The sequence below is a fragment of the Notolepis coatsorum genome, assembly GCF_963971535.1.
Source record: "Notolepis coatsorum genome assembly, contig: SCAFFOLD_2520, whole genome shotgun sequence".
Taxonomy (NCBI): Eukaryota; Metazoa; Chordata; class Actinopteri; order Aulopiformes; family Paralepididae; genus Notolepis; species Notolepis coatsorum.
The window spans coordinates 7,501-15,000 of NW_028172118.1; the positions used below are offsets into that span (position 1 = coordinate 7,501).

The 7,500-nt window shown below is 43.6% G+C and overlaps 1 protein-coding gene across 1 annotated transcript in view; it reads right to left on the minus strand.

Annotated features, from left to right (window-relative positions):
* Nucleotides 1-7,500, minus strand: part of LOC311248114 (pleckstrin homology-like domain family B member 2) — a gene marked incomplete at both ends in the record, with an annotated part of 17,114 nt that overhangs the window by 3,326 nt on the left and 6,288 nt on the right. The window lies entirely within an intron of this gene.

Sequence of the window (7,500 nt, forward strand, 5' to 3'; positions counted from 1 at the left end):
CAACAACAAAAACGGGAGAATTAATTAAATGACAAATCAATACAAACAGCAGCAACACAGCGGTGACGTTAAGTTCAATGAAACGTGGGACACAGTAGGGAGGTGGTGTAGTCTGACGTCACTCTGGAGCGCCCGCGAGGTCCACCCGTATAGGGAGGTGTGTAGTCTGACGTCACTCTGGAGCGCCCGCGAGGTCCACCCGTATAGGGAGGTGTGTAGTCTGACATCACTCTGGACCGCCCGCGCGCTCCACCCGTATAGGGATTTATCATTGGGGGAAATGGATTATAGGCTATTGTAATAATTCTGCCTCATGAACATTGAAAAGCTTTCCATTTTTGCACAAAATGAGTTCCCTTCTATCACTAACATTATTGTTTAAGCATTTTTTGGTTGAAATCAAATTCTGCGATTTTTTTTTATTACGATTAATTGCGAATATTTTCATGTTGAGCCAGGGGCGTATCTAGACCAAGCACTGTACTGGGGCACAGGGGGGGCACTTAGGGATGCCAAGCGGGCGCGCAATGCGCGCACGGGAAATATTTGTTTGCCGGTTTTTGGGCGGTTTTTGGGGGCGAAAATGGGCAGATTTTGTAACTATTTTATTTTTTTACTTTATTTCAGTTTTAGGGTTAGGGTTAGGTTAGATGCATCCATCTGTATGGAGAATGGGAGGGGTTTATCTGATGGTAAGGCCTTGAGAACATCACCCACTGCCTTTGGAGCAAGGATGTCTTTGACCAGAGCCTCTGCCTTTGTTCTTCCTAAAGTCATTTTCTTCACTATTTTGGAATCATGTAGAATCTTTTGATTGAGCTTGTTTTTTTTTTTATAATTTTTTTATCATTTAGATGCCTTTATTTCATATTCGACACAGACGGTAGGCTATATATAGCACATTTAGTTATGAATCTTATTAAACTGTAGATGCTTCACCTTCTCAGCCACCACATCATTAAGCCGGTAACCATCAATCTTGGTATCCAAGCTGATAAAATCACTGCATTAATAGAAGTCTTTTCAGCCATTTTTTCCTGAGAATTATTAGCAGTGAAGTGTTAATAATTCAATAATCCATAGGATTAGTAGATGAATAGGCAGTTCTTTATTTGTTTTAATTTGATGTACATGCTGATACATGTCATACAAGTAATATTCATACTTGTGTGGTGTACGCGTTTTGGTTACTCACCCAATATGTGTGTGTCTGGTGAACCCACAACATTATTGGGATTTTAAAACAATAAAGCCATAACCATTTATGTAAAAATACTTAATACTTAACATAATATGTTAACTGTTATCTCAATTACAACCAATATAGACAGCATAATCAGTATGGTTAATATTAGCCATTTATCTCAGCTAGATCACATTTATAAATACAAGTGCTATTTGTTTTGTGTGATAAAAAATTTAAAACAGTATGAATGAAACAAGGTGGGGCCAGACAGTGAAGGTACACAGTGAACCTTTTTGCTTCATATTTATCTTGTTTTCACCTACAATTTCCACACGTCCGGGTCCAGTGTATAGTGCACCCAATGAAAACGTGTTATTTTTAGGGCTGTCAGTTTATCGCGTTAATTAGATTAATTAATTACACAGCAAATTATCGCGTTATGAAAATTAACTCAAAATTAATTACATTTTTTTTTTTTTTTTTTATAATTTTTTTTCTTATCTCATTCATTCCATAAGAACGTAGAATACACATTACAGACTTTTTTTATATGGTCCATTTGCATGTTCTTGGTATATGATTCTAGGGACATCTATGGATCTCAGGGAATGTATTCCCAGTGTCAGAAATACTGTGTCTGTTACTAGGATTGAGTAAATTGTAGTGAACCAAATGAGAATATCAATACAATTTTTTTTTAATCTTTGACTGAATAACACTATGCTCAAATTGACCAGACCTGAAAAATCTAAGCAAATTAATAGATGGAAGATGATTAAACAGAAGGTTTTGTAGATACAGTACTGAATTCTGCCATCCGGACACATGCAATTTGAAATATGATTATAGAATATAGAATATCAGGCATAAAATGGTTATGCGATTAAAATGTGATTAATTAGATTAATTAATTACAAATCCTGTAATTAATTAGATACATTTTTTTAATCGCCTGACAGCACTAGTTCTTTTATATGCTCTTCACGGAAAATGAGCCAAGAGTCTCACTTCTCTTAGTAAACATTGAAATCAGGTCCCAGTCCAAGCTCGGGGCTGCGGCACTGCAGATTTACCCTACTCGCAAATCCTGCACTCGGATCGTCTGAAACAGATCTCATGTGTATTTCTTCTCCCAGTCTCTGTTGTATGAGCAACTTTTTTTTTCTTCTTAGGAGTTGCCTCTATTTTCTCGTTTTGTTTAGCTATAGCTTAACTTTAAGTTTTATCGTTTTCTGTGTTTTCTTCTCCACGTCACTGATTGCCACCGTCTAGACTCTACATACAACACCGTCTAGACTCTACATACAACACCGTCTAGACTCTACATACAACACGCGTCGTCGTCACGCACCGGCTGACAGCTCGGGCTGCTCGTCTCGGCTGCGCTTTGGTTTTTGACACAGACATCGCATTAAATGAACAACATTTAAAACATAACTATTATTGTTTTTACCATGATCTTCGAAATGCGGGACATTGTTCTGTTGCAGCGGGAGGCGGGACAAACGTTCCATTATCGGGACTGCGAAACGCCTTTTTTTGGGGGGACATTTTTACTGGGGCACAACTGATCAATACTGGGGCACGTGCCCCAGTAAAAGTGGTCTAAATACGCCGATGTGTTGAGCTATAGATTGTGGATGAATACGCACAGAAAGGTACACCATGCAAATGTCCATGCTTTATTTGTTTTAAACGAGACGATTTAGAAATGGGCAATGGGGAAATACATTGCGTTTTCAAGATGGTGGAACGGCCGGAAACAGCAATGACAAAACCATGACTACACCTCCCTATAGTTATTAGTTACTCAACTGGTGTTTTAGTGTTAAGATGACAGCTGTAGGTATGAGATGTGAATAGAATGATCTGAAGCAAAGGCTAGTCTTGGTCAATATTCCTTCAGCTTTCTGCCTACCTTCCTTCCACTAAGCAGTCCCTCCAGGATTCTTTGTGATCGTTGCAATAGAAAATATATGATTTTGCAGCAGCGATTGTTATAGGGCTGTCAATATTAACACATTACCTTTTTAGATACATTTTAAAACCATAACAATTAATCACGTCACCATTTATTTTTTACCCCAACCACCTCCCAGAGTTACTGTGACGTCCCCCCGGTGGCGGGTGTGTGTTGCGTCACGGTGTCCTGGGGAGACTGACTACAGCACTTAACCCTTGTGTCTGAAAACTAAAGTGTAAACTCTGACCATTAGGGGACTAAATGGTCCTCTTCAAAAACGCCATAAAATAGTATATGTTGAAATAATTTCCCACTTTTTCCCCCCTCATAAATCTTTTATTCAACTTCAGCCCGCATTTCATTGTATATCCGTATGCCGTGACAAATAAAACTCTTGACTTGACTTGACTTGAGCCCTGACCATAACCACCAATATTCCAAAGAAATATAGGGTGGCCGGTAGCGCAGCGGACTAAGCGTCTGTCTACCACCACAGAGACAGTGGGATCGAATCCAGCTGTGGTGCTTCCGTATATTCCGACTAATATAACATAAAACAGAAAAAGAAGGGGGAAAAAAGATAATTTATATATATATATATAATAATTTTAACCCTTTAAATGCCAGTGTTTGTGATGGCCTTTTGATTGATGATTGATTTTGTATCCACTTTTTCTCCTCCTTTTTCTATTTTTCTCCCATCCCAATTTTAGCCGCGCCAATTCTCCCCTCCCCTGTCTTGAACGTTGCTCGCATGTGCCCCCCACTGGCACGTTGTAGGGAGGATAGAAGCCCATCACATGTCCCCTCCGATACATGTGGAGGCAGCCAGTCACATCTTTTCACCTGCCAACGCGGAATCTCATTTGGCGAGGAGTAACGTGTGGGAGGAGGCTCACACTACCCCCACCATTTTCCTGTCTCTGCTGTGCAGGCGCCCAACCGACCTGTAGGAGTCGCTGTTTACAACGTCCAGATTACCACCCATCGACTTCCACCCGCTAACTCTGCCAATTGAGTTAGTATGACGGCCGGCCCAAGCCGGAGGCAATGCCGACAGTCGGATTCGATACCGGTGTCTCTTGCGTTGGTGACGAGCGCTTAGTCCGCTGCGCCACCGAGCCGCTTGATTGATGGATTTTTAGTTTTCTTGTAATGTCAGATTTCAGAAAAGTGGGAGTATTTCATTTTTAATCTGACATTACAAAAAAAATCTAAAAATCCATCGAAATCCGTGTTGTTGCTAATCCTTGACATGTATGTGATGTAGCCTGTAATAATCCCCCCCCAAAGAAATATACTTTGCATTTGATATATTGAAAAGGTTTCACTTTTCGTGTGTTTTTTTTAACAATAATTTGTGATGCCATCACACACACTGGCATTTAAAGGGTTACAATTCTAAAATTAAATGAATAGGGCTGAAGTTGAATAAAAGATGTATGGGGGGGAAAAAGTGGAAAATGATTTCAACATATAACATTCTCATGGCGTTTTTGAAGACGACCATTAAAGTCCCATAATGGTAAGAGTGTAACTTTTAATTTTACAGGGGGAATGAAAGTGGAGTTTAAAAAAAATAAAAAGTTTAGAAATTCCAAGATCATTTTAAAATACACACCTTTGCCACATATGGGCTACAAACATAACCACTGCAGTTATCAAAAAAATAATCTGAATCTCAAAGGACCATTTGTTCCTTATCAGACACAAGGGTTAAAGAAGGAAAACTACCTTTCAATTCCAGCCTCTTCAAGCTCACCAGGGAGGAAAGGAAGAGAGAAGGTCACCAGCAAGGAGAGGAAGAGAGAAGGACACCAGGGAGGAGAGGAAGAGAGAAGGTCACCAGCAAGGAGAGAAGGAGGGACGGACAGGAGGAGGAAGGACACCAACAAGGAGAGAAGGAAGGAAGGACAGACAGGAGGAGGAAGGACCAACAAGGAGAGAAGGAAGGAAGGACAGACAGGAGGAGGAAGGACCAACAAGGAGAGAAGGAAGGACAGACAGGAGGAGGAAGGACCAACAAGGAGAGAAGGAAGGAAGGACAGACAGGAGGAGGAAGGACCAACAAGGAGAGAAGGAAGGACGGACAGACAGGAGGAGGAAGGACCAACAAGGAGAGAAGGAAGGACAGACAGGAGGAGGAAGGACCAACAAGGAGAGAAGGAAGGAAGGACAGGAGGAGGAAGGACCAACAAGGAGAGAAGGAAGGACAGACAGACAGGAGGAGGAAGGTCACCAGCAAGGAGAGAAGGAAGGACAGACAGGAGGAGGAAGGACCAACAAGGAGAGAAGGAAGGACAGACAGGAGGAGGAAGGACCAACAAGGAGAGAAGGAAGGAAGGACAGACAGGAGGAGGAAGGACACCAACAAGGAGGAGGGAAGGACAGACAGGAGGAGGAAGGACCAACAAGGAGAGAAGGAAGGACAGACAGGAGGAGGAAGGACCAACAAGGAGAGAAGGAAGGAAGGACAGACAGGAGGAGGAAGGACACCAACAAGGAGGAGGGAAGGACAGACAGGAGGAGGAAGGACCAACAAGGAGAGAAGGAAGGACGGACAGACAGGAGGAGGAAGGACACCAACAAGGAGAGAAGGACAGACAGGAGGAGGAAGGACCAACAAGGAGAGAAGGACGGACGGACAGGAGGAGGAAGGACCAACAAGGAGAGAAGGAAGGACAGACAGGAGGAGGAAGGACCAACAAGGAGAGAAGGAAGGACAGACAGGAGGAGGAAGGACACCAACAAGGAGAGAAGGAAGGAAGGACGAACAGGAGGAGGAAGGACCAACAAGGAGAGAAGGACGGACGGACAGACAGGAGGAAGGACCAACAAGGAGAGAAGGAAGGACAGACAGGAGGAGGAAGGACCAACAAGGAGAGAAGGAAGGACAGACAGGAGGAGGAAGGACCAACAAGGAGAGAAGGAAGGACGGACAGACAGGAGGAGGAAGGACCAACAAGGAGAGAAGGAAGGACGGACAGGAGGAGGAGGAAGGACACCAACAAGGAGAGAAGGAAGGACAGACAGGAGGAGGAAGGACCAACAAGGAGAGAAGGAAGGACGGACAGACGGAGGAAGGACCAACAAGGAGAGAAGGACGGACAGACAGGAGGAGGAAGGACACAAGGGCAGGAGGAGAGAGGGAGGAAAGTACCTCTGCGCTCTTCAGAGTGAGAGAGGAAAGGAGGGATGAAGCGGCTAGACGGTCAGCCGGAGAGAGAGAGAGACCGACAGAGACGGCAGCGTCGCGGCGACAGTCGCCAGGAGACCGACGACACAACATGTCAGGCAGTGACGCCGTGGCCTGGGAAACACAGGAAGAAACCCCGCCCACAAAACAGTGTGAAGGCCACGCCCACTTGAAGAGGCAGTATTTTCACAAGAAGAAGAGTGGGAGGAGTCATCGAGGAAGCAAGGCAAAATGTACTGTATATTTCTGTATACTTTTGGCTGTATATTTTATATTTAAAATTTTAGAATGTATATCCCAGACCGTATTTGATTCTTTATTCTTATTTTAGTCTTATCGACTACCTAAATGTTTATTACTGTTTACTGTGAGCGACCTGTAGTGGCCGAATGTCCCTCGGGATAAATAAAGGATTTCTATTCTATTCTGGATTAGAAGCACCGGAGACCTACCTTTTACCTTGTTAACTCCTACAGTAACCCTTTCACTGCCACACACGACACAGAAGGTTAGCCCTTTACTATCACACAACCGACGGCGATGCTCCATCATTAGCATCATTAGCTCCGCGAATGTATTGTCACAGTGAAAGGGTTAACCGGCTGTCGTGTGGCAGTGAAAGGGTTAAAGGTGAATAGCACCTATTTTCTTTTTTCGTGCCCCAGGGAAGTTCAATCAATATTTGTGAACACGCACCACCCTCAATATACATCAGAGAGAGAGAGAGAGAGAGAGAGAGAGAGAGAGAGAGAGAGAGAGAGAGAGAGAGAGAGAGAGAGAGAGAGAGAGAGAGAGAGAACCCTCCAGTCTGTGATGTCACAGGGATGTGTCAGATCTGGGGGGGCTCCATCGACAGTGACTCTGACTTCACGAGGCCGTACACTGCGTGTGTGAGGTCCTGCACCCAACTGAGCTTTATAATCCAGCATCCCTAGAAGGTCTGGACCACACAATTAAAACCTCACTGTAGCATGTCTACGACTAAATGTAAATGTAAATGTACATCTGTTTCGTTTCCAACCCAGACCCTATTATTACCATTTGAAACCACGTCAGGTGTGACTGACGCCAGGCGATAGGGCAGCGGGGGTGGAGATAAAAGATAACAGTGGCCCCTCCTCCCCAGACCAGAGTGACACCTGCCAATCAAAACAT